General features: G+C 38.4%; 1 long non-coding RNA gene across 4 annotated transcripts in view; it reads right to left on the bottom strand.

Moving 5' to 3' along the window:
• LOC143676197 (uncharacterized) overlaps positions 1-27,966 on the bottom strand; it is a 121,437-nt gene that overhangs the window by 86,937 nt on the left and 6,534 nt on the right. Inside the window, exon 3 of one of the 4 annotated variants that reach the window (XR_013171903.1) lies at positions 9,122-9,257. The exons of 2 other annotated variants lie outside the window; for them this stretch is intronic. This is a non-coding gene — a long non-coding RNA (uncharacterized LOC143676197). Of the gene's footprint in view, positions 1-9,121; positions 9,258-17,148; positions 17,241-27,966 lie in introns of those variants that run through there. One more of the 4 variants, XR_013171901.1, reaches the window with a different exon arrangement.

Raw genomic sequence — 27,966 nt, 5'->3', positions numbered from 1 at the left:
TCATTGCAACAGATAGGCCAGCACTTGCCCAACCAGACAAACAGGTACCACTACTTGGCCAAGTTGACACATGAACCTGACCATAACAGACCACCCTTTGTCAACTTGGCAGCTATATATATCACCTTAAACCATACATTAAATTTCTAAATAATTTCTAAATAAAAAACATTAAAACACACTTTTTTTTTCTTCACCTAACAATACTCAACTGTTCTGCATATAACTGCATATAACTGGAAACACATTAACTCTCCAGAATAGGGTGCAAGTATTTGGGTTATAGTCATTCTTAAACTTGATATCTTACAACTTAAATAGTATAACAGGAACAAAACAGCATCATAGTCCTTGTTTCTGTAACTGATCACATGGTCGTAGTTCATATTTATCACTACCTTCTTCCACTACCCATTCCATGTTCCCTTTACCCTCAGCAAGCACTTCAGCTGGCCTTGGTTCTTTGCCTGGTGGGGTGACCGAAAACTTTATTCCTGAAGTTTCAGACCCATTGATTGTCCTGCCTGGATTGGACTTCTGCTGTTTTCCAATGATTTTAATCACAGGGCATGATAGTACTAAAAGATGCCCTAGGGGATCTCCTATATTTCAAGAAAACTCTTTACCTCCATTCTGTAGTTGCAGTTCTATTTCCCCTTGATAGTCAGAGTCAGTCACCTCAGACAATAATGCAATCCCCATCTTGGCTCGTTGATCCAGGGGCATGAGTAGCCCAAAGTGACCAGGTGGCAGTCATAGATTCCAGTTCAATGGAATCATTGTTGTTTCTCATGGTGGAAGCACTCCCCATTTTGGAACTAAAACCTGTAGACCAGCAGAGCTCAGGGTCACAGGGACAGGAAGCAAAAATTTTCCTAGTGGATCACTAGAGGTAATAGTGAGTGGTGCCACTCCCATTTCCACCCCTTGGTTTCTGGACCCATGGATCCTGGCTATGGGAGAAACAGCACCATACAGCGGATGCTGATTCAGAGCATATACAGCTTCCTGGAGAACATTACCCCAGCCTTTCAAGGTATTGCCACCTGGTTGGCACCATAATTGAGTTTTCAAAAAGCCATTCCACCATTCTATCAATCCAGCTGATTCTAGATGATGGGGAATATGGTAAAACCAGAGAATTCCATGAGCATGTGCCCATACCTGTACTTCATTTGCTGTGAAGTATGTTCCTTGATCAGACGCGATGCTATGTAGAATACCATGATGGTGGATAAGGCATTCTGTAAGCTCACGGATGGCAGTTTTGGTAGAAGCATTGCATGCAGGGAAAGCAAACTCATATCCAGAGTATGTGTCTATTCCGGTTAGAACAAATCGCTGTCCCTTCTATGAAGGGAGTGGTCCAAAGTGATCAACCTGCCACCATGTAGCTGGCTGGTCACCTCAGGGAATGGTGCCATATCGGGGGCTGAGTGTGGGTCTCTGCTGCTGGCTTATTGGGCACTCAGCAGTGGCTGTAGCCAAGTCAGCCTTGGTGAGTAGAAGTCCATGTTGTTGAGCCTATACATAGCCTGCATTCCTACCACCATGACTACTTTGTTCATGAACCCATTGGGCAATGACAGGAGTTGCTGGGGAAAGAGGCTGACTGGTATCCCAGAATGGGTCATCTTATCCACTTGATTATTAATACCTTCCTCTGCTGAACTCATCCTCTGGTGCGCATTCACATGGGACACAAATATGTTCATATTTTTAGTCCATTCAGAAAGGTCTATTCAGATAGTTCTTCCCCAGACCTCTGGCATGCAAATGCCTTACCAGCAAGTCTAAAGTAGCTGCTACTGCTTGCTCACTATGTCCAATCAACATGATATCATCAATATAAGGGACCAGTGTGATGTCTTGTGGGAGGCAGAAATGATCAAGGTCTCTGCAAACAAGACTTTGACATAAGGCTGGAGAGTTGATATACCCCTGAGGTAGGACAGTGAAAGTATATTGCTGACCTTGCCAGCTGAAAGGAAACTGTTTTTGGTGGTCCTTACTAATAGCTATTGAGAAAAAAGCATTTGCCAGATCAATAGCTGCATACCAGGTACCAAAGGATATATTGATTTGCTCAAGCAATGATACCACATCTGGAACAGAAGCTGCAATTGGACTTACCACCTGGTTGAGCTTATGATAATCCACTGTCATCCTCCAAGACCCATCTATTTTCTGCACAGGCCAAATAGGACAGTTGAATGGGGATGTGGTGGGAATCACCACCCTTGAATCTTTCAAGTCCTTAAGAGTGACAGTAATCTCTGCAATCCCTCCAGGAATCTGGAATTGCTTCTGATTTGCTGTTTTGCTCAGTAGGGGCAGTTCTAGTGGCTTCCACTTGGCCTTTCCCACCATAATAGCCCTAACTGAATGAGTTAGAGAGCCAATGTGGGGATTCTGCCAGTTACTCAGTACGTCTATACCAATTATACACTCTGGAACTGGGGAAATAACTACAGGATGGGTCCGGGGTCCCACTGGACCCACTGTGAGACGGACCTAGCTAAAATTCAATTTATCATCTGGCCTCCATAAGGTGGACCAGAGTGACGTTTTGGGTCCCTTGGAATTAATGTCACTTCTGAACCAGTGTCTAATAATACCCCAAATATCTAATCATTTCCTTTTCCCCAATGCACAGTTACCCTGGTAAAATGCTGTTGGTCTCCTTGGGAAAGGCTTGGAGGAAGATTAACAGTATAAATTTGTGGTAATGTAACAGGGTTCTCCCCCAAAGGGACCTGGCCTCCCCTTCATTCAAGGCGCTCTGGGTCTGTAAACTGTATCAAGTCTGGAAATTGGTTAAGGGGCTGTGACTCTGTGTTTTTGTAATTCAGGTTAGACTTCTGTTCACTTGACCTAGAACTCTTTTGTTTATACAGCTTGAACAAGAATTTAGTAGACTGCCTTTCTATTGTATTTCTAGGTACCCCATGATTTACTAGCCAATGCCACAAATCTAATGCGTGTCATATAATTTTGATGCCTCCTTTGAGTTTGTTGTCTATTATAATAGCCATGTCTACCCTGTCTTTGGCGATTAAATGTTGCCACGTGCCTTCTGCCAACTCGGGATCCCATCATCCTCACTGTGTTTAAGGATTCCAGCTCAGGGTCAGCAGTTCCTACAGTAATATCTGACCTATAGAGAAGTGCAACCACAGAGCTCTTCAGGGGTGATGGTGCTAGTCTCACAAATTTATTTCTCACTGTTCTGGTAGAAAGTGCATTCTCTGGACATTCCTGGGGTGTAAGAGCAGGCTTTTCATGATAAATCCACTCTAACATTCCAGTCTCTCTAAGCCTCTGGATCCCCTCATCTACATTATACCAGGGCAGTTTTGGCATTTCAACCTCAGGTAATGTTGGCCAGGTAATGTTTCAACCAACATCCAAACAAACTGTTAATACCTTTTCTAACCCCTCAAGCTATAACATTGAATGCAGAATCTCTGCTTAGTGGGCCCACATCAATAAATTCAGCCTGATCCAGCCTTATATTCCTCCCACCATTATCCCACACCCTTAAAATCCATTGACACACATATTCCCCTGATTTCTGTCTATATAAATTGGAAAACTCACACAGTTCTTTTGGAGTATAATGTACCTCTTCATGTGTGATACTTTGCATGTCACTTTTAGGGGTGTGTTGGGACTTTAGTATATTTATAGGTCTGGAAGAAATGAGAGGTCATGGGGGTGAGTCATGAAAAGAATTAGAAATATCTTCTAAGCCAATTGCTTCAGGGTATTCATTTGCAGTTTCATCTAGTGAAGCAAGATTAATAACCCTAGGCTAATCCCTTCAGGTGGAGGTAGGGTAGCCAACTCCTCAAGGCAGGCTGGAGGTGGGGTGGCTATGTCCTCAGTGCAGGCTATTACAGAGTTTTCTAGAGAAGACACAACATGACCTAGGCTTTCAACCTCACCCCCGACATCATTATCAATCCATATATCACCATCCCATTTTTCAGGGTCCCACTCCTTTCCAATCAGTGCCCTCATTTTAACGGCAGACACCATGCAACATTGAGAATTCAGTTTGCGTTGTGAAGTTGCTACTCTAACAATAAGATTCTGAGTTTGAATTTCAAAGATCTCAAGTCTACAGCTGCAGGAAATAAAATTTTCCTTCCGGATACTCATAGAAACTTCTACTTCTGTCAGACGGCACTTAAGCTTCTTATTTGAAGACTTGAGCCCATTTCTTTCACTCCTTAATGTAGCCAGTGTATCTAACAACAACCAGCCAACATCTCTATACCACTTATTTCCACAAAACTCTGCAAAGATGTCAAAAACATTATCCCCCAGAGCCTGGCTTCTTACAAGTGAAGCATTAGGAGAATCAAATGGTGATATCTTGACTATCTCTTTTGCCAACTCACTCCATGGATTGGAAGTTTCATTCTGATTATGGGAATTAGTGTCTTTGAGTCCATTCAGAATAGAAAACCATTCATAAAAACCCATTTTTGATATTCTGTTTCTTAAGAATGACTCCTGGTACCAAGATGTATTAGTTAGGGTTCTCTAGAGAAACAGAATCTACAGGGAACACTTCCAAATACAAAATTTATAAAAGTGTCTCATGTGACCACAGGAACACAGAGTCCAAAATCCACAGGGCAGGCTGGGAAACCAATGATTCTGATGGAGGGTCTGGATGAACTCCACAGGAGAGGCTCGTCAGCCAAAGCAGGAAGAGAGCCTGTCTCTTCTGAATCCTCCTTAAAAGGCTTCCAGTGATTAGATTGAGCATCAGTCTTTGCAGAAGACACTCCCCTTGGCTGATTACAAATGGAATCAGCTGTGAATGCAGCTAACGTGACCATGATCTAATTCTATGAAATGTCCTCATTGTAGCAGACAAGCCAGCACTTGCCCAACCAGACAAACAGGTACCACTACTTGGCCAAATTGACACGTGAACCTAACCATGACACCAAGGAAAAACAGGGTGTTGTTAACAGAAGTCAGGTGGCAAGTCTGGATTCCCTTCTCCAAGTGGCAGTAGGAAGGCAGTGCCCCTCTGTACCTGAAGGAATGCTGTCATATGAAGACTGATAAAATGTAAGATTCAAATAAGATTGAGTTGTATAACATGAATACCGAAATGTCCAGGATATAATAACAAAATCCCTTATCATACCAAGAAACATGAAGATCTCAAACAGAGAAAAAAGACAATGCAGAAACTTAGAGGATATAAATGGTAAAATTATCTGACAGGGATTTTTAAAGCAGCTTTCTTTTAAAATGCCACAACAAGCTATAAATAACATACTTGAAACAAATGAAACAATGGGAAGTCTCAGAAAATTTATAGAAAATCTCAGCAAATACATAGAAGATGTAAAGAAGAACAACGTAAAAATTTTAGAACTGAAAATTATGACATCCTCAGTTGTAAGGGCATGTGGCAGAAGAAGGACGATGACTTGGGAAACTTGGAGATAAACAATCGAAATTACCCAATCAGAACAACAGGTTAGATATATCCTTGAAAAATTAACAGAGCCCCAGGAACCTATGGAACTATATATATAAAAAAAAAAAGATTGACTATTTGTATAATTACAGCCTCAGAGAAAGAAAGTGGAACTGATACAGTATTTGAAGAAATAATGGCTGAAAAGTTCCTAAAATTTAAAACATTATAAACATACACATTCAAGAAGCTGAGTATACCTCAAACAGTAATATCTCAAGGAAATCCTACCAAGGCACAGCATAGTAAACTTTTGTGAACTAAGACAAGGAAAAAATTCCTGAGAGCAGCTAGAGAAAAATGACACAAAATCTATAGGAATAAATAATTCAAATGGCAGTGGATTTCTCACTTAAAAATCATGGATGCCAGAAAAAAGTGGTACAAATTTTTTTACATACAAAAAGAAAAGTACTGTCAACACAGTATACTATGACACATGAATATATCCTTCCAAGATGAAGGAGAAATTGCGATATTCTCAGTTGGAGGAAAACTGAGAGAACTCATCATCAGAATACCTACAATAAAGGAAAGACAAAGAAAGATCTCTATACAGAAAGGAAATGATAAAAGAGATCTGAGAATATCATGAAGGAAGGAAAAAGACCTTAAGGGAAAAATTATGTGTGACAGAAAAATAATAATAAAAGAAAACTATGAGCAACTCTACACTCATAATATTTTCAATTTAGATGGAATCGAACTATTCCTCAAAAACTACTACATCCTACCACAATTCGTGCAGTGTGAGATAGAAGACTCCTATAACTATTAAAGCAAATCAATTCATAATTGCAATAGTTCTGAAAAACGAAATCTCTGGTCCCAGATGGTTTCAAAAGGAAACTTACACTAAGCATTTAAAAAATTAACAAGTCTGCATAATATCTTCCAGCAAATAGATTAGGAAGGATTACTTCCTAATCTGTGCTATGAAGCCAGAAGTATGTCAATACCAAGCAGAACAAAAAGGGAAACTACGCACCAATATCTTTCACACCTTTAAATGCAAAGACTTTCAAAATGTTAGAAAACTGCATCTTAACAACATATAAAAATAATAATACAACATGACAAAGTAAGATTTAGTACAAGGATGCAAAGCTACCTGATATTTGAATATCAGTCAGTGTAAGCCACCATATTAACAGACTAAAGTAGAAAAATCACATGATCATATCAATTGATGTGGAAAAAGCATTTGACAAACCTCAACATCCAATCAGGATGAAAATTCTTAGAAAACTAGATATAGAGAGCAATAGCCACAATTTCATAAAGAGAATCTACAAATAAGGACGGCTGCTATCATCAAACTTGGTTGTGAAGACCTGAATACTTTCTCCTTTAGGATGGCAACAAGACAAAAAGCTCTACTCTCACTGCTGCTACTTATCTTAGTATTGGAACTTTCCAAAACACCCCAATAATGCAAGAAAATAAAGTAAAAGGTATATAGTTGGAAGGAAAAATATAACATTTTCTGATGACATGATGATCTACATAAAAATCCCAAGGATTCTATTTTTTAAAAAAAAACTCCTAGAACTAACAGATGAGTTCAGCAAGGTCACAGGGTAAGAGATCTGAACAAATAGAAAGACATGCTGTGCTCCTGATTGGGAAGTTTTTATATCGCCAATATATCAGTTCTTCATTTATAAAGTCCAAATCCAAATCCAGAATCATAAATCTATATGTGAGAGTTAAAGCTATAAGCTTTGGAGGAAAACATAGGAGAATATTTTTATGATCTTGGGCTAGGTGAAGATTTCTTATAAAAGGTGCAGAAAACACTTGCCAAAAGAGAAGAAAAGATAAAATTGACTTCACCCAAATGTACAAGTTTTGCTTATTAAAGTCAATGATGAGATAGTGAAAAGACAAGAAGGAAAATATTTGCAACAAATATATCTAATAAAACTTTAATCCCCAGAATATATAAAAATGTCTGAAGCAACCTATGAAAAGACAGCTCAATTTAAAAATTAGCAAATACCTGAAGAGATGCTATACACCCCAGGTGGCTGTGACTGAGAAGGAGCCTGTGACCTCTCTAACCAGCTACTACAGTGTTGAGTAGGCTCATTGTTGGATATTCTTTCTCCCTCAGAGCTAATTCCCTTCATGATATCTGTGCTAGTTAGTTCTTCTCTGTCTGCTTTATATCTCTGGAGTTTGATACCCAAAGGCTGCATCCTATGAGCTCCGGGCTGCTGGCTTCCAAATGGATTCAGGCAACAGCAACACCAGCAGCTGCCCTCAGTATGTGTGCTAAATCTCAGGCAGGAACCCTGTGATTCTAGACTACTACTCCTGATGATGGCCTATCCACCATGCACACACCCTCACTGGCATCTGATACCACCTCGTTCTAGTTTGAAAGCTGCCAGAATTCAATATACCAGAACCAGAACAGCTTTTAAAAAGGGGAATTTAATAAGTTGCAAATTTACAGTTCTATTGCTGTGAAAATGTCCCAATTATTACAAGTCTATAAAAATGTCCAAATTAAGGCACCAACAAGAGGTTACCTTCACTCAAGAAAGGCCAGTGAAGTTCAGCATTCCTCTCTCAACTGGAAAGGCACGTGGAAAACATGGTGATGTCTGCTAGTTTTCTCTCCAAGCTTCTTGTTTCATGAAGCTTCCCTGAGGTCGTTTTCCTTCTTCACCTCCAAAGGTCTCTGGCTGCGTGGGCTCTCACAATTCTCGTGGCTCTTGCTCATTCTGTCCTTTTTTCCAAAATGCTTCCTCTTTTTAGGATTCTAGTAAACTAATCAAGACCCACCTGGAATAGGTGGAGTCACATCTCCCTCCAATCAAAGGTAAATGCCTACAACTGTGCGCATCACATCTCCATGGAGATAACTTAATCAAGTCCCCCAGCGTAGTGCTGAATAGGGATTAAAGGAAATGTTACTCCACAAGATTGGATTAGAATTAAGGAGTGACTTTTCTGGGGTACATAATCCATTCGAACCAGCATGCACTTTTCTTTCTTGTATACCCTTTGCTCTAGATGGTAATAGTTTCTCTCTTTTGCATTGTTCTGTGGGCCCATACCCCTCGTTTTTTCCGTTAACCTTGCTCACACCCCTATATAGTGTCCTTTCATTAAAGCCTTTTTATTTAGACCATCTGGGTTGAATTAGGTTCCCTGTAGAATTTTGACTGATGTAATACTTACCTTCAAATAGTTTAATCTTTCTCTCATATCCTCTCTTATTTTCCCCCTAAAAAACTATGCAATGTACTTCCTTCATACTGTATATGAATATAGCCCCTATATTCTTCCAGTTGTGTTTAAATGAACAGATATCGGACAGCCTGGAGCAGACAGACTACAGAAGGTGGTGCCATCGTGGTAGAGCTGAGACTTTGTAAGACTTCTTGATGGTACTGGACCCACAGACATCCCATTCCTTCCCTCCCATGCCTTGGTGAACTCATTCAGCAGCCTGATTCTCTCTTACTTCTCTAGCTCTCTGGTGCTTCAGTTCTCAAGAATATTTTTCCTCTTTCAGCCTGTATACAAGTTAGTTATCTGCAGCTGAAAGCAGAAATAAAATGGGAGACAAATTGTTTTGCTTTCACTTTTTCTTCAATTAATATACTATCAACCCCCATATAAATCACTTTCTGGCCTTTTCACGTCTTCACTGGCTGTCTTCCTTCATTTAAGTGTGTTGTTGCCACATGGGAGAGTATTATGTTTATCTCATTCTCTGTCATACCTCCAGGGCCTAGGATAAAATGCATACATCATGGTAAGCATTCAATAAATATTTGTTGAATAAATTGATGTTTGAATAAGTAAATGGGGGTCTAAATGAGTAAAGTGGGAACATGTATTTGTTAGAACAATTCCACTAGTGACAGAAGGAATAAATCCAATTCCTTTTCAAAAATTATGGCTACATGAGATGCTAATTAAAAATGAAAGACAGAAATAATAAATGCAGAAGCAATGAGGGAAATAGAAAATTGCCATTAGAACACCACAAAATAATTGCTCCAGGCACATGCACTGATGAATGTTAAAATCAGTGGGTGGAATTTTAAGGAGAAACAGGAAATTTGCATAACCTCAAAGCACCTCATTCAAAACATGTAATTACATGCTGGTTTTGACATATGTCCATAATTCTTTGATATTACTCCTTCTTGAGGATGGAGCTTAATTCCCTTTCCCTAGAGTGAAGGCAGAAGTTAGAAAATTACTTCTAATGAATAGAATAGGGTTTCCCAGCCTCAATAGTGTTGATATTTTAGGCTGAATAATTCTTGGTTTGGGGGCCTGCGCAATGGGGGATGTTTAGCAGCATTCTTCCCCTCTACCCACCGGATGTCAAAATCACATCCTCATCTACGACAGTAAAAATGTCTCCAGAAATTACCAAACATCCCCTGGGGAGCAAAAGCACTCCTGGAGGAGAATCACTGAACTAGAACAGAGAAAAAGAAATGTAATAACTTCATAGTTGAGAAATCTGGAAAACAGCACCTTACAACATCGCATAAAATTCACCCCTTGATATAAAGAAATAAGAAATGCACACAGTCTTAACTCGAGAAAATTTGAGACAAATTCAAATTAAGGGACATTCTGCAAATACATCTCACTAGGACTCTTACACACACACACAATCAAACAAGGGAAACAGAAATGGTCACAGATTGTAGGGGACTAAGGAGATACAATCGCTAAATGCAGCATATTCTCCTGGATTGGCTCTTGGGACATAAAAAATACATTAGTGTGAAAACTGGTGAAATTTGAGTAAAATCTGGATTTAGTTATAGTGACATTAGTTTATTAGTTTTGATCATTGTACCTTGGCTACATGAGACATTAGCATAAAGGAAGGTGAATGAAGAGTATGCAGCAGCTCGGTATTATTTCCACAACTATTGTGTAAATCTAAAATAATTTCAAAATAAAGTTTAAAAAAGTGAGATAGTAAGTATGAATGCTAATGAGCAGCGGAGAATGGTATTCAATCTTTCTCTCTACAAATATATCCCTTTCCCCTTTATATGTTTTCCGACCCTATGTTTCCAATGTCCTTTCTCAGTTTAAATGCACAGTTCAGTTATAATTCGGGTGACTTCTTTGTTAGATATTTTATTCTAGTTTCATGACAGCCTCACTCACTAGGTAAACAAGATGATAAAAATTCCAGGCCTCAGGCTGAAAGAAATAGCTTGGGCAAAGTTTCCTCTAACCCAACCACAGCTGATGGAAATCTCTCGGAAGTAAATTACTTCCATTTATCCCAAATCTCATTGTCTTTCTGAATGCCTCACTCATGCTGCAGGCCCTCTGAGAATAGAGCCTCATTTAGGGGAATGGCTTATGTTGCTTTAAATTTTCTCTATAGTGATACCTGTATTGACAGGCTGCACAATGCAATCTTCTAAATTATGAAGGGCACTGAGTTCTTCTAACCCGTGAGGGACCTGGGCCAAAGTGGGAAAGAGTGCAGAAGTGTCTCACAAAGGCCAGGCAATGGATAGAGACACACAGCATACCTTCAGTGAAAGTAAGGGTAAGTGTAATAAAAATGTGTTTGTTTTGATATAAAAATACTGGTCATGATTCCAAAGACTCCACAGGCTGCTTTGTTCCCAAATAACATATGTCCAAGCAGACTCATGGGGTGATTATCTCCTCCAGTGCTCTGGACTACAGAGTATTTCTGAGGTAGATTGAATTATGTGCTACAACAATCTCAATCTTAGTGTACCTGCAGGTGTGAACCCATTTGCAAACAGGACCCTTAGAAGATTTACTGTCATTTGAGGTGTGGACTCACTTGTGAACAAGAGCTTCTAAGTTCCTGTTTAGGTGTGGCCAGACTGAACAAGGCCGTATTAAGAAAGAAAATTCAGAGGAGCCAGAAGAGCCAGAGGTCAGATGTCAGTGGAAATCATTAGAGCAAGAGCTCACCACACGAGAGGAGACAAAGATGCAGGCCAAGAAACCCCAAGGATTGTCTCAAGTCAGCACCAGAAAGCTGTAGAATTTGGAGAGAAAGTATGGTCTTGCAGATGCCTCGATTTTAGACTTCTAAAACCAGGCGCCAATAAATTCTTATTGTTGAAGTCAGTGCATTGATATATATATATAAGGTTTCATATATTGTGATATACATATATATGTATATCTATATATATGGTTTAGAACTAGACTAGAGGAAGGTTTGAATAATTTGTTTATAGTTTTGTTCCTCCTTTTCTTTCCCTGTGCTCAGAACCCTCCACACAGTCGCTTATGACAGGAAGAAGGGCGTATGCATTTCTGCTCCATACCCACTATGCTTCCTTGAAGACAAGAGTTGAGGTCTCCCAGAGGTGAGATAGGCCCTAACTTCCCTGCTAGAAATCACAAGGATAAAGGATAGGCATACGACCAGAAGCACACTAGGGAGAACCTTCTCTAATTTATGACACTGTGATCGAGGCATCAATCACTCTGTCTGGCAGTGTTCAACAGAAAGGGTTATCCAGAGCTGTGCAAGAATTCATGAAAACAAATCCAGTGGCTGCCTGACACGTCAGCTCTGAGCAAGATGAGGCCTCATTCCATAAGGAGGGCTGACATTTTAATCTCTGTAAAGCGGGCAGGAAGATATTTTAAATATGTATTTTCACAGCTATAAAATAATATTGACATTTCAAATAAAGGAAAATGCAGTTTTAAAGATAAAATGAAAATTCACTACAAACTCAAAACTCTTAAGCATGAAACAGATTCCAGACCGAATGCTTTAAGGAAAAAATTGCAAGATTTGATTTCATAAATATTTAAATTCTTTGTACTATGAAAGGTATCATATAAATGGTTTAGTGACACCCTGGGAGAAAGTATTGGCAACACATGTGACAAACAAAAAATTAATATTCATAGTGTGTACAGTCTGCCTATATATCAATGAAAAAGGAAAACAAGCCAATTGAATTATTGGTAGTGGCTATGAACAAGCAATTTCTTGTGCTTGTTCATATAAAAAACAAAAATGGCTAATAAACATTAGGAAATATATGCAACTTTACCAATAACCAGAGGAATACAAATTTAGACCAGAGTGAGATATTAATTTTTTCTTACTAAACAGACAAAAATAAAAAGAGTGTTGATATATGCTTCAGTATTGGCAGGTAATATAAAAATTGGAGCTCTCACCTATGATTGGCAGAAATGTAAATTTGTATAAATTAAAAGTGTAACTTTAAACAAATATCTTGATATTTTGTCCAAGATTTCCAAATTAAAAATCTTCATGCCTTTTCACCTGGAAGTTACACTTCTAGGAATGATCCTTGCAAATATGTTTACACAAATATGCACAGTTGGTAAGACTACCAACCCAAAAGAATGCTATCAGATGAAAACAAGAAAATGTCAATTAATTATTTGAAACAACGACTGATAGATTCAAAATGCTAACTATTCTTATTCTTCCTTTTTTGTGTTTTTTTTTTGCATGGGCAGGCACCAGGAATCAAAACTGCATCTCTGTATGGCAGGTGAGAACTCTGCCACTGAGCCACCGTGGTCCACCCATCTTATTCTTACTTTTAAAAAGACGTTAAGCACAGCAAGGATTATAATAACCAATAAAATTAAAAACTCCGTAACTGTTCATCATGGTCAAATAAATTATAGTATATCTATATTGGCACATGAAAATTGAACAATAGGTATTTGTTGAGTGGATGAATGAATGAAAAAGAAATGAATGCTTAAATTCTGGTTGATTTTGCTGATGCTGATTCATAGAGTGATTTTCCACAAATGCTGTTGGCTCCTGTTCTTATCAGGGAACACATATTTCTAAGCCAGCTGCCTCTGCCTTCCTGATTGCTGGAAGACACAAGGCAGTCCCCACCAGAGGGATCTCCCAGAAAGAGGGACTCCCCAGACTTCTGTGGTGACACCAACTACCTGAGGGGCAATCCTGACCCTCCAAGCCCCCCTCAAAATTTCAGTATCCCATGGAGCAGCTGCCACTATCACAGAGCATCTTACAGGGCATCACAGTTAAAGTTTAGCATTGTCTTAGTTCCACTATTTATGGTTTCCATTGACTTTGAACTGAAATCTCTACCACTTCTGCAGCAATTGCTGTGTTCTTATTTTGAAAGTAGAATCCTATGCAAGTTTTCTCTATATAGGATCCGATTTAATTCTATTTTTAGTATTGCTTGCCCACCTGGAGCATGCTGTTTGTTTCCCAGAGCTATTGCCAATTCACTGATTCCAAGTGCCTGGGAGAGGGAAGGCAGAATTCATTAAGCAAGGCAAAACACACTCAAAGGAGGGAACATGGCCCTTCCTGGGTGGTTTCACATCTATTTTTCTGTCTCTGGCATCTCCTTAGAAATGGTGATCAAAATGTTCTAGGAATCCTGAGCAGTGCCCCAAACTATTTCAATGAATCTGTGAGTTCGAAATTATTTTCATGATAATACCAGAGTATTTTTTTTACCTTCCCCACTAGCATCTTTCATGACTGTGCAATAGTTTTTCAAAGGCTATGTGGCATGTGACATTGTCACTGGTTGTATAAAAATAAGTAGATTGGAAAAATGTGAATCAATGCCCATTTCCTGATTATTTTATTTTCTTGAGAAGATATCGTTTATTTTTATGAAACTTGCAATTTATATTATCAAATATTTTTTAATTATAATGAAGGAATAATTTATTATATCTGTTTTAATTCATAAAAGAGGAAATTTCAATAGATATAACCCTCATGGACAAAAGCTCGGTTAGGCATGCTCAGTAATTTAAGGACCTGAAAGAGAACCTGAGAGCAAAATGAGAACGACTGTTTTGTAGAATAATGCTTTTATTCTTCCTAAAAGTGAGCTGGCAGAGCATTGAGTTGGTGGAAGTGGAGGAGGGTGCATCTGTCCTGGCCCGTGTCCACTCCCTCCACCTTGTTGTGACTGCCATGTCTCTCCATCATCTGCAGGCTTGTCCCACCTGGACTTACAGGAGCCTTCCCCCGCCTCACTAGTCTTCTCTGGTTTACACACCATCAACTGTTTCTACTACTCCTACCTGAAAATCTTTTCCCCCAGTGAAGCGTCTGTGGTTTAACTGCTTAAATATTCATCTCTACTTAGGATGGGGTGAGGTGACTACAGTAGTATATCCATTAAGTTCAGGAAATTGCAGTCAACTACACGATTGATTTCAGGATTGCTGGAAACTTTCTTACTACGTGCACAAACACACACAGACAGGTATACCTTTTTGTTGATGCTTTTCATTCTTCTGTTTAAAACAACTATTAAATCATTCATGTTATATATAAGAAATGTATATTGTAATTTAAGATTATGTGCAGATTAAGAAAATAAGTATTGAAAACTGTATACATTCCTTTTGTTTGTTCATTTGTTTTTTCCTTTTTTCATTTATCTTCTGTTTTATTATTTTTTAAAAAAATATGCATTCTTATAACCAAAGATAATTAGTGTGAACTCTTTGTATATTTCTTTAAAGAATCCGTTTATTGGTTTCATCTGTTTAAATAGCCAGTGTCCTCTCACAAAGGAAAATATATTATTAAAAACATATTAATTGCTGCATAGAAGCCTGCCTATGCAAAAATAAATAAATAAAAACATATTAATTGCTGCATTGAGAGTACTACAGTTATGTAACTGTTTACTTTTTATTGACATTTTTATTGCTTCTATGTGTTTTTTCTGTTATTAATCATGCTATTCTAACATCTTGCTACCTATCTTAACCTTTCCTCAAAACTGTGATTATTTCCTTCATAAATATTATTAGTAGTAGTATATTATTAGTATATCTATTAGTAGAAACTGAAATACATGATTGAAAAGTACAAAAAATGCTAAAGTGCCAGATATTTCTATTCAAGTACCTTTCCAGAAAAGTTCTATTAATTACACTTCCCACTGGCAGCGTGTTAAAAAACCATCTCCCTGGGCTTCCACAGAATTAAGCAGTTTGATTTTTAAAAACTAATTTGGTTGGGAAAAAAAGATGCATTTCCTTGTTATTTAAATCAGCAGTCTTTGACTGCTAGCGCAATTGAATGGTTTCCCCAGTGTCCTTCCTATGAAGGTTTTTTGTCTTAGTCACATATTTGAGATCATTATGCCTATAAATTTTATGCCTACTTTTTCATTTAAATTATTTTTCCATGTTATGAATATTTCGGTGTAACAGTAGTAGGTTGAATTATGTGCCCCAGGAAAAAAAACATGTTCTTATTAACCCATTCCTGTAGATATGGGTCCATTGTAAATAGGACATTTTGAAGATGTTATTTTTAGTTAAGGTTTGGTCAAACTGAATGACATTGGGTATATTTTTTTCTTTCTTGTGTATTTTTATTGAAATATTTTCACATACCATACAATCCTTCTGAAATATAAAATCAGTGGTTCACAATATCATCACATAGTCATGTATTCATCACCATGATCATTTTTTAGAACATTTGCCATCACTCCAGAAAATGAAATTAAGAGAAAAAAGAATACCCCAAACATCCATCTTATTTACCCTTCCCTCTCACTGACCACTAGTATTCCAAGCTACCCAATTTTAAGACTTACAGTAGAGGCACGTTAGCTGAGACAGTGTAGTATTAACATATACATATATATCCCTTCTTCCCCCATGTGGAACAAAACAAAATATCCTGAAGTAGATCCATACAAACACAGGTAACTGACCATTTTTTGTCTTTTTTGCAGTATGGTTATACAATCATTATCAAAGATCAGGGATGCTGGATTATATTTCAACAACTTCAGGTATTTCCTTCTGGCTATTCTAAAATGCTAGACTCTGAAAAGTATATCTATATAATGGGTTAGTAGTCGCAGTCATCTGTTAAACCCTAATTTCTGTTACACCTCCTTCTTCTAGTGTGATCTTTCTCTCAACCTGCAGGGCTATCTGGGCAATGATATTCTAACTTTTTTTGTGTGCTGGAAAGGGGTGTTGACCTTAGGAATAGACGAATGAGCCTAGTTGTTCCTGGAGAGAATGGTACCTCTGGGTTTCAAGACTTATTTGGATTGATCCTATTCCTGGAGACTTTATGAAAAGAAATCCACATGGAGAAGCAGGAAGCTGGAATTCATTGTAACCCAGAAGAGAAAGGAGAGGACATTGCCACGTGATGGAAAAGCCAAGTGATTCATGGATGGCCAGCAGCCAGCCTTAAAATACCACCATCTTTGGGTATCATAGCCTTACTGATGCCTTGATTTTATACTTCTTCTAATCTCAAAACCAGGAGTCTATAGATTCCCAGTTTTGTCAACCCCTTGCGTTATTTGTCACAGCAGCCAAGAAACTGAAACAATAAACATACATTTCCATTCCTTCCTGAAACAGTAAAGAGATATATTTACTCAATAATTTCCTTGTTGCTGTATATGTAGGCACAATTTTCTTCCTATTTTAACTTTGTTGCAATGGCCATCTTTGAGGTTAAGATTTGTCTGCATCTGTGATCATTTTCTTAGAATAAATTCTCAAGAATGCACACCATGACTTTTTTTTAACATTTTTTATTGTGAAATATAACATATATAACAAAAAGACATAAATTACAAAGTACATTTTAACAAGTAGTTTGAGAACAAATTTCAAAGTATGGTATGGGTTATACTTCCATGATTTCAGGTTTCTCCTTCTGGCTGCTCGAAGACACTGGAGACTAAAGAGAAATATCAGTATGATTCAGTAGTCTTATTCATTTGTTAAATCCTATCATCTTTATTATAACTCCTTCCTCTCTCTTGAACCTTCTTCCATTCATTAAGGGCACTTGCACAATGACCATTCTAGCTTTCTCATGTTGAAAAGGAGTGTCAACATTATATTGTAAGGGGATGCAACTGATAAATGCTCTTGGACAGACTTGTAGCTTTGGGTTTCAGGGATTATCTGACCAATCTGGAGGTTATAGGTTTCTGAAATATAAACTGAGTGTAGCTTTTATAGGGTCTTAGATAGAGCCCTGGAGTGTTCTTTAAAGCTTATAAGAATACTGTTGATTGGGGCTTGTCATACCGTGACAATTAGCAATATCTAGCTGAAGCTGACCGAAGAGTAAACTCCAGAATAGACTATCGACTCTGTTTGAAATCTCTTAGCTATTGATACCGTAATTTGTTACATTTTTTTTCTCCCTTTTGGTCAGGTAGGTATTGTCAATGCCGTGGTGCCAGGGTCAAGCTCATCCCTGGGAGTCATGTCCACATTGCCAGGGAGACTTACATCTGTTTTTCTTAAATGCAACGTGATTTTTATGACCACTTAATTTATAGGATTAGATTCACAGACAATACAGGCCTCAGTGATATAAAAATAGAATTCATCAGGAAAGTAATTAAAAGATTAAGTAATTAAAAGATCATTAGAAATAAGACATAGTTATATCACCAGGTGGGATGGCACCAAAACCCATAGAGAAGCGCTGGGGAATCCCAGAAACAGCATTTTCAAGATCCGACTGGACAAGTCCCGAGCAAAGCACCCTCTCTTCTTGGATAAGGTTCCCTCTCTCTCTCTGTCTCTCATGAGACTCTCTTCCTTCTCCTTCTTCTCCCTCTTCTAATAACTGCTTGTGTACAGTTTATATGCATCTTCACACAATAGTGGCCGAATTCCAATTAGCTACTGTGACCAGATCCAGTTAGGTCCTCTGGGAACTGGCTGGGGACCGAGAGGAGCTTCCTGGGACCTAGATAACTTTATCAAAGTACATTTCCTTCTGGGAGGATAGCCAGTCCTCCCAACTAGAGTGCACATTCAACAATTTATTAGTAAGGTCACACTGGCGACATCAGTTGAACAGAACAGACTCTACACATTTATCTTTCCCTTTACAATGTCTTTGGACGTCATGTCCCACGTAGAGGGGAGGATAATGTTTTTCTTGCAGAGTTGAGCTTAGAGAGAGACCACATTTGAGCAGCAAAAAGTGTTCTTGGAAAGTAATTCTTAGGCATTATTATAAGTAGGCTTAGCTTCTCCATTACAGATATAAGTTTCATAAGAATAAGATTGAGAGCTTGGCCTATTAATTTGGGAGCCCGTAATGTTTGAGAGTATCAGGGGTTTCCCAGCTAGGATAGTTTAATAGTCCCATATTTTTTCTCCAGTCCCTCAAGGGATTTTGCCAATACTTTTTAATTATCTTCCCAACACACTCTGGAATGTATGAGGGTATTACATGATGTTATACAGAATTGCAAGTCTTTCTTCCCAATTCTAGGCTCTCTGTGCTCAAGTTTTTTATTCTAACTGGCCAGAGAGGTTAAGTTAGAATGTTTGCTACAGAAAATTTACATTTTAGACAAAATAAACCTGTCTTCCTTTGGTCTCATATGGTAGATGAAGTTCTAAAATACAGACAATATCATCCTTTACCCTGTATTCTGATTTACATTAGTCATGACCAGATTGGCTTTGACTTTACCTCCAATTGAAGCCATATCTCTTTTTTTAGTTTCTTTAAGTTACCATATGTAGGAATGCTGCCCTTCAGAGCTACAGAACTCCAGCTTGGAGTCTTAGGTGTCACACAGGTACCTAAAGTTCCAGGAAAATAGCAGGTTATACACATATAGCACAGCATCTCAGAATTAGAAATAACATTTGAAGCTCAGGAATAAATCTGACTGCAGTAAGAGCTTACAATCTAGGCCCCATTTTTCTTATAAATATTTTTTAAAAGCGACCATACATTATTTATCCTTTTGGCTTCTGACTTATTTTGCTCAACATAATGTCCTTATAGTTCATTTACCTTGTTGCATGCCTCATGACTTTGCTTCTTGCTCTGTAGCTGCACATTATTCTATCATATGTATACACCATAGTTTGCTTTTCTGGTTCTCAGTCAATGTACTCTTAGGCCACCTCCATCCATCCCACATCATGAATAACATTGCCATAAACATCAGCATGCAAATGTCTATTCCAGTTTCTTCTTTCAGTTCTTTTGAGTATATTCCTAGTAACAGGATTGCCTAATCATATGGCGCGATGGTTGAGTTCAGGTGTCAGGTGTTGGTGCCCAGTTGTCTGGCCAGGCACTGACAACTAGCAATGGCCTAACCATTACTGTAAGGATATTTCATGGCTGGTCGTTAAACCAGAAGACTGGTTTATTAAGTCAAAGGTCAGTTGATTGGAGTTGCCAGTCTCACAGCCTGCCCTATAGATTTTGGACTCTTGCATTGCAATGGTTGCACGAAACACTTTTATAAATCTCATATTTACAGATCTCTCCAGTTGGTGTAGTTTCTCTAGAAAACCTTGACTAATACCTATGGTGAACCTTTATTTGGCCACCTGTGGAGAGGGTTGCCTATTCCTCCACCCTACCAACATTGATTATGTATACCTCTCTCTCTACATTTTTTCTAGCGCTGTAAACTTGTTTATTTATTTATTTTGAGTCTTCAGATTTGTCGAGATCTATTCATATAGCATACATTCTATCAAAAATAGACAATGTTTCAGAGTATCTTCCCTCAGTTGTACAATCATCATCACTCTCAATTGTAGACAATTTTCATTGTTGCAAAGAGAGAAATGATAGGCACACTCACAACAAAAAGAAAATCCAAAACTTCCCTAAACTTTTTCCCCCTTCTGCCCCAATTTTTTACCCCTAGTATTGTTGTGGTACTAATGATGTATTCCTGTTAAATAAAGAACATAGCATGCAATGCATAGTTTTCCCCATAAATCCATCTATTAATAACTCTGTACAGAATCCATACTTTTAAAGTAGTTCATGCAAGAACTTATTTATATTTGTAGTACTATTTGGTGAAGGACATGGCTCTAAACAACTCCTTTCAATCATAATCGCTTTCAATCTGGCATTATTACTTATAAACCCTCTAATGAACTACCATCATCTGTATCCATTTCCATACTTTTAAGTTCAATCTCGTTACACAGTCTGTACATATTAGGTAACTGTTCCTCCTTCTCTAGTTCTTGTCTATTTCTAGATACCCCTTATTCTACATTTAAAGGCTCTGAGTTTACATTTTCAAGTGTGTTCATATAAGTGGAATCACACAGTGTCTGTTCTTCTATGTCTATCTTGGCTCAGCATTATGTCCTCAAGATTCACCATGTCTTCATATGCTTCAGGATCTCATTTCTTCTTCTTGATGCATAATATTCCATTGTTTGTAAATACCACATTTCATTTATCCATTTGTCTGTTGATGGACACTTGGCTTGTTTCCATCTTTTGGCAATTGTGAATAATGCTGCTATGAAAGTCGAAATGCAAATGTCTGTTCTTGACACTACTTTCACCTTTTCTGGGTATATACCGAGTAGTGGTATTACTGGGTCACAAAGCAACTTGAGATTTAGTTTTCTGAGGAACACCCAAACTGTCATCCACAGTGGCTGTACCATTGTAACATACCCAGCAGCAGTGCATTAAGTGTTCCAATTTCTCCACATCCTCTCCAACATTTGTAATTTCTTGTTTGTTTAATGGCAGCCATTCTTGTAGAAGTGAGATATCTAATTGTGGTTTTGATTTGCATTTCCCTTATGGCTAATGAAGATGAACATATTTTCATGAGCTTTTTAGACATTGTAGTTTCTCTTTGGAAAAATATCAATACATATCTTTCAACCATTTTATAACTGGGTTGTTCCTTCTTTTCTGGTTGAGTTGTATGGGTTCTTTGTATATACTGGATACCAAACCCTTATCAGATATATGGCTTCCAAATATTTTCTCCCACTGATTTGGCTGACTCTTCATCTTAATGACAAAGTCCTTTGAGGCACAGAAGACTTTGATTCTGAGGAATTCTGATTTATCTATTTTTTCTTTCATTGCTTGTGCTTTGGGTACAATGTCTAAGAAGCTACCTCCAAATACTGGGTCTTGAAGATGTTTCCCTACATTTTCTTCTAAAAGTTTTATGGTACTAGCTCTTAGATTTAGGTCTTTGATCCACTTTGAGTTAATTTTTGTATAGCATGTGAGATAGGGGTCGTTTTTCATTACTTTGGCTATTGATATCTGGTTCTTCCAACCCTATTTATTGAAAAGACTGTTTTGTCCCAGTTTAGTGAATTTGGGGGCCTTGTTGAAAATCAATTGACCATAGATCTGGGGTTCTATTTCCAAACTCTCAATTCAATTCCATTGATCAATATATCTATCTTTGCACCAGTACCATGCTGTTACCACTACTGTGGCTTTATAATAAACTTTAAAATCAGGAAGGGTAGGTCCTCCCACTGTATTCTTCATTTTTAGCATGTTCTATATACAAGTCTTTTACATTCCTGGCTAAGTTTACCCCTAGATACTTGAATCTTTTGTTGCTATTGTGAATGGAATTTTTTCTTAACTGTCTCATCAGTTAGATCATTACTTGTGTGTAGAAATATTATTGAATTTTGCACATTAATCTTGAATCCCACCACTTTATTGATTATTTCTATTGCTTTTTTTTCCTTCAGTTTGCTTATTTCTGCTTTAATCTTTATTATTTTTCTATTTGCTTTGGACTTAGTTTGCTGTTCTTTTTCTAGTTTCTCCAGGTAAGCAGTTAAGCCCTTGATTTTTACTCTTTCTTCTTCTTTTTTTTTTTTTTTTCGTGGGCAGGCACCAGGAATCAAACCCGGGTCCTCTCTTTCTTCTTTTTAAATATGGACATTTAGGGCAATAAATTTCCCTCTTAGCACTGCTTTTGCCACATGCCATATTTTTTCTTTCTTTTTTTTTTTTTACCATGGGCAGGCACTGGGAATCAAACCTGAGTCTCTTGCATGGCAGGCGAGAACTCTGCCTGCTGAGCCACCATGGCCTACCCAATATATGCCATAAGTTTTGATATGTTATATTCTTGTTTTTATTATTCTCCAAATATTTAACGATTTCTTTTTCAATATCTTCTTTGACTGACTATTTAATAGTATGATATTTAATATACACATATTTATGAAAATTCTGTTTCTTTAGTGGTCATTGATTTTCAGCTTTATTCCATTCAGGGTGAGTGCTTTGAATAATTTCAATCTTTTAAAATTTATTAAGATCTGTTTTGTGCCCCAGCATGTGCTCTATCCTGGAGATGTTTTCTGAGCACTAGAGAAGAAGAATATCCTGGTATTTTGGGATGTAACAATCTATATATGTCTGTTAGGTCTAATTTATTTATTACACTGTTTAAGTTCTCGATTTCCTTATTGCTCCTTTGTTTGGTTATTCTATCTATAGAAAAGACTATTATATTAAGATCTACCACTATTTCTGTTGAAACACATATTGCACACATCAGTTTTGCCAATGTTTGCCTCATGTACTTTGGAACTCCTTAATGAGGTGCATAAATATTTATGATTGTTATTTCTTCTTGGTAAATGATCCTTTTTATGAATATGTAGTGCTCCTTGCTTGTCTCTGACAATGTCTTTGCATGTAATGTCTATTTTGACTCTTATTAGTATAACTATTCTTGATTTCTTTTGGTTACACTTTCCGTAGAACATGTTTTTCCATCCTTTCACTTTCAATCTATTTGTAATCTTGGTTCTAAGATGAGACTCATATAAACAGCATATGGATGGGTCATATTTTTAATCCATTCTGCCAATCTGTACTTTAATTACTGAACATTAGTCTGTTAATATTCAAAGTTATTATTGTAAAGGCTGTTCTTGAATCTACCATCTTATCCTTAAGTTTTTATTTCTCAGATCTATATTTTTCTCTCTCATATTTTATCCTTTAAGTTGTCCTTACTAACATTTTTCAATTCTGTGCCCTTCTCCAGACCTCTCTTTCCTGTCTCTTTTTTTTCCAACTGACAGAACTCCCTTTAGTAGTTCTGACAGAGCCACTCTCTCATTAACAAATACTCTCAGCATTTGATTGTGTGTGAAAATTTTAATCTCTCCTTTACTTTTTTCTGCATGGGCAGGCATTGGGAATTGATCGCAGGTCTCCAGCATGACAGGTAAGAACTCTGCCTACTGAACCACCGTGGCCCACCCTCTCCCTCATTTTTGATGGACAATTTTGCTGGATAAAGACTTCTTGGCTTGATATTTTTTCTCTTTCAGAATCTTAAATATATCATACCGTTGTTTTCTCACCCCCATTATGCCTGTTTTGTAGTCCATACTTAATCTTATGTGACTTCCCATAATATGTGGCGATTTGCTTTTCTCTTGTTGCTGCTAGGACTTTCTGCTTCTCTCTAGCATTTGACAGTCTCATTAGTACCTGTCTTGGCATGGGTCTACTTGGATTTATTTTATTTGGAGTTCACTGGGCTTTTTTGATTTGCAGATTTATGCCTTTTATAAAGGTTGGAAATTTTTCCCCAATTATGTCCTCAAATTATTTTCCTAGCCCTTTTCTCTTTTCCTTCTGGGACACCAATGATTCTTATATTTGTGTGCTTCATGTTGTCCTTCATTTCCCTGAGATGTGATTCAAATTTTTCCATCTTTTCCACCATTAGTTCTTTTGCCTGTTTGAATTCAATTTTCCTGTCCTGTACTTTACTTATTCTTTCATCTGTCTCTTCAAATCTGCTGTTGTGTGTCTCTTGTATATTTATAATTTGGTCTACAGTATCTTTCATCTCTGTGATATCTGCTATTTCCCTACTTATGCCTTCAAATTCTTCTTTACGCTCTTCTAGTGTCTTCTTAATATCTTTTGTCTTTAGCCAACTCTTTGAATTTATTTAGGAGATTTGTATGAACATCTTTGATTAATTCAAAGATCTTTGATCAGGTATTCCAAATTCTGTATCTCCTCCAGTGTTTTAATTTGGCCATTTGGTTGCACTATTTCTTGCATCTTCTTGTATTTTGTGATTTTCTGCTACCTTTGAGGCATTTGATTATTTTGATTATTATAAGCTTATTTTGAAAATTGATTTCCCTCACTCATCTAAGATTTTGTAATTACTTGGGTTTGCATTGAAAGATTACTTTTGTGCTTGGTTTGTCAGTAATTCCCTGATGAACCATGGCCAGGACCTCATGCAGGAGGCACAACTCTAACTACAGATCTGTTAGAAGCTAGGCAAAAGAAGCAGTTTGCCAGAGTGCACTTTCCATGTCTTCCCAGCAGATGGCACTCATGGGCCACCTCCTCCCCTCAGTCCTGCCTTTCCCTGACTACCGCCAACTAGCTAGATCAGATTCCAACTAGGTGCAAAGCCAGTCAAGGCCACTGGTCTCCATGTGCACCAAAAGCTGCCAACTCCAGGGCTGTGGGGATGTGTGGTACATATCTCAGCAAAGAATCTGCTTGTTTGCATTATAGGTCTGGTAGTCCCCAAGCTCCCTGATGGAATGACCTTGTGCTGTGGTACTGAGTATCTCAACTACCCCTGCCCACAGCCAGCCTAGGAGTGCCTGGTGGTGGGTGTGGTTTACTCCCGCATCCTTGCCTCTCTGCCCATGCATGCTGTGAGCACGCTGGGCCTCTGTGGAGAAAGGATAGAAACAGTGGGACACACAGGGTCTCTTTTACTGGCCAGTTGTCAGAGCTGCTCAGCCCTGTGTCCATGCCCCATCCTGAGAGGAGGACCCCCAGTCTCAGCCCAAACCAGGTGCCCACAGCAGCCAGCCAAAGGAGTGGGGGTAGGCACTGCACCCCATCAGCAAGGTCTCTGTGCATAGGTTTACCAACTCTGCTGGCCTCCAGGTTCCCCATGGGAGCTTCCGGCTGCAGAGCTGAGAGGGAAGGTCTCTCAAGCTGATACAGAGATGGGAGTGCAGTAGTGCATTGCTCCTTCATCTCCCTCTCCAGTCTGCACATTGCAGCCTGACCAGGCGCAGGTAAATTTACCCTATTCTCTCAAACATAATTCTCCACTTTTTCATTCAGAGCCTCCCTATAAAATGTAGAAGTCCCTCTCTGGTCACTCATAGCCCAGAACTGCCATCCTGGCCATTTTTCTGTTACTTCTCTAGTTCCATGGAACAAGGGTGAACTCAGCCTACCCTATTCCACCATCTTCCAGACCATGACTTTTGAGATCTATGCTCTATGCTGTTAAATTGATAACTTGCACTTATGTAGAAAGGAAATAATAACTTTTCATTCACAATTAGAGATGAGATTTTACAAGAAAGACCTTTGGTCTACTGGTAAGAATAGACTTTGGATTGGAAAATGGAGGGGAGGGGACCAAGTGCAATTCTGGTGAGAGTAGGAAGGAAGATGAAGAGTTTCTGAGGGCTTAGGAGAGGCGCCACAGATGAGAGAGGTCACAGAAGCAAGACTGCCACAGACATATTTGCCTCCTCTCTCCACCCCTTCATAAGGGGGGTCAGCTGCTCAGACTGGAAGTCTCCTGTGAGCATCTGCTCCCCATCCTTGCTTGGAGCTCTGGGAAAATGGCATTTTCTGAAGAGGCTGGAATAGCAGCACTAAACTGAACCTTCAGATGAAGTACCTCTCCTGGGAACAAGACCACTGAAGAGCCATGCATTGTCTGGCTTTCCCCCAAGCTTGGTCTTTGGTTCTGATCACTTGCAGACAGTTTTCCTAAGGCAAAATCTAATTAAGAAATAACTTTAGAATAATTAGAAGCTAAGAATGAATATGAGGTTATGAGACGTTCAGTCTGACAACAATGTAAGGAGAACTCTGCCTTCATTATATGGGAAGCACAAGTGATCTCCTGGTCTTGGAGTTAGTCCTCGCATGCAGGTTTCTGCAGTCTGTGGTCTCAGACTGAGGCACTGCCATTTAGGGGAAAATTGCTCATGTCCTGCCCCACCACAGCAGGAGGCCAAGTCGGCAAGGCTGTCAGATGTTACAGGCTCCAGCCCACCCATCCCTGAGAGGAATGAGGTCCCATACCAGAGGCTTTAAGCATATTATGTCATTTAACCCATAGAGCAACCAGTAAAAGACACATGGCCACCATCTTTTGAAAAGTGAAGATAAGTGTTACTACAATAAACAGTTTAAAAAATAAATAAGGAGACCTGTCCAAACCTGTCTGATTTCAGGACCAGCACTTCCAGCTTCCCTTCACTGCCTTGGCAATCCTGAGACAATCATTGCTGAGACCAAATTCCTGTCACTGTTCTATTTCGTGTTTAATTAATTAAGGTCGAACTGAGATCAGCAACTTTCTCATGATCAGTTGGATTTTTCTCTTAGGTCATCCAGGATGGTCCTGGTGGGATTTTTGCCACTTTGGAAGGGAAAGGCAGAAAGAGTGGATTAGCCTCATTTGAGCTGATGCTCTAAGAAAGATATTTCTCAGCCTATCAGGTTAAAATGATGGTGGTAAGAATTCCAGTTGCAATTTCAATGAGGAAATAGCCTGGACATCATTATTTATGTCCTTACAACTAGAAAAAGCTGTCAAGGGCAGATAACAGTGGCTCAGTGGCAGAGTTCTTGCCTGCCATGCTGGAGACCTGGGTTCAAGTCCCAGTGCCTGCCCATGCAAACAAGCAAACAAACAAAAAAGCTATCAAACTAGAAATCAGTGATCTTTTATACACCCATCAGAGAACTGAAATCACACCACAGACTCCATTTGACATCTGTAATGTCAGAAGCACGCAGAGAGCTCATAGCACCTGATGTTGTCTTACATGGAGCAGAAGTCATTAGAGACCTAAGCTGCTAGCAGCACTTATCTAACCAGACCTTTTAACGAACACCTGGAGACTGAGTGCAGACTAGCATGATGAAAGTAGACAGTGCACAAGGGCATATAGGTTAGTAGTATGAGAATTAAGAGGAAATTCTGGAAATGAAAAACATTATAACAGAAATGAAAAATGTCTTTGATGGACTCATTATTGCCTGGAGATGTCCAAGGAAAAAACCAATGACCTTGAAGACAGATCAATAGAAAGTTCCCAACCTGAAAACAAAACAAAGTACTTGAAGAGAGCTTTGACCCGAGAATTGTGGGGAATGTCAAAAGGTATAATATATGCACAATGGGAATAAAAAATGAAAGAAACAGAGGATAGAGAAACAAATGGTTGAAACTTTCAAAAATAAATACCCAAAGACTGAGACTAGTCAGAAGATTAAGGCTGGAGAACACTAAGCAGGATGAAATAATAAAACATCACACCTAGGTATTTCATATCCAAATTGCAGTAAATCAAGATGAAAAGAAAATATTGAAGGAAGGCAGGGGTGAGAGTCAGAGCATTGTAATCTTACCTATAGAGGAACAAAGGTAAGCATTACAGCGGATTTTTCCTTAGAAACCATGCCAGGAAAAAGAAAAGAAAGTGAAATCATTGAAATATTGAAAAGAACCAAACTCCCAAAATTACTCCAGTAAAATTATCCTTCAAAAGTAAAGTAGAGATAAAGGGTTGTGGGAAGATGGCACAGTAAGAAACTATAGGAATCAGTTTTTCCACCAACAAAA

The sequence above is a fragment of the Tamandua tetradactyla genome, chromosome 3 (assembly GCF_023851605.1).
Source record: "Tamandua tetradactyla isolate mTamTet1 chromosome 3, mTamTet1.pri, whole genome shotgun sequence".
Classification (NCBI taxonomy): domain Eukaryota; kingdom Metazoa; phylum Chordata; class Mammalia; order Pilosa; family Myrmecophagidae; genus Tamandua; species Tamandua tetradactyla.
Note: the sequence above shows the minus strand (reverse complement) of the source record. Positions and strands in the feature narration are given on the sequence as shown.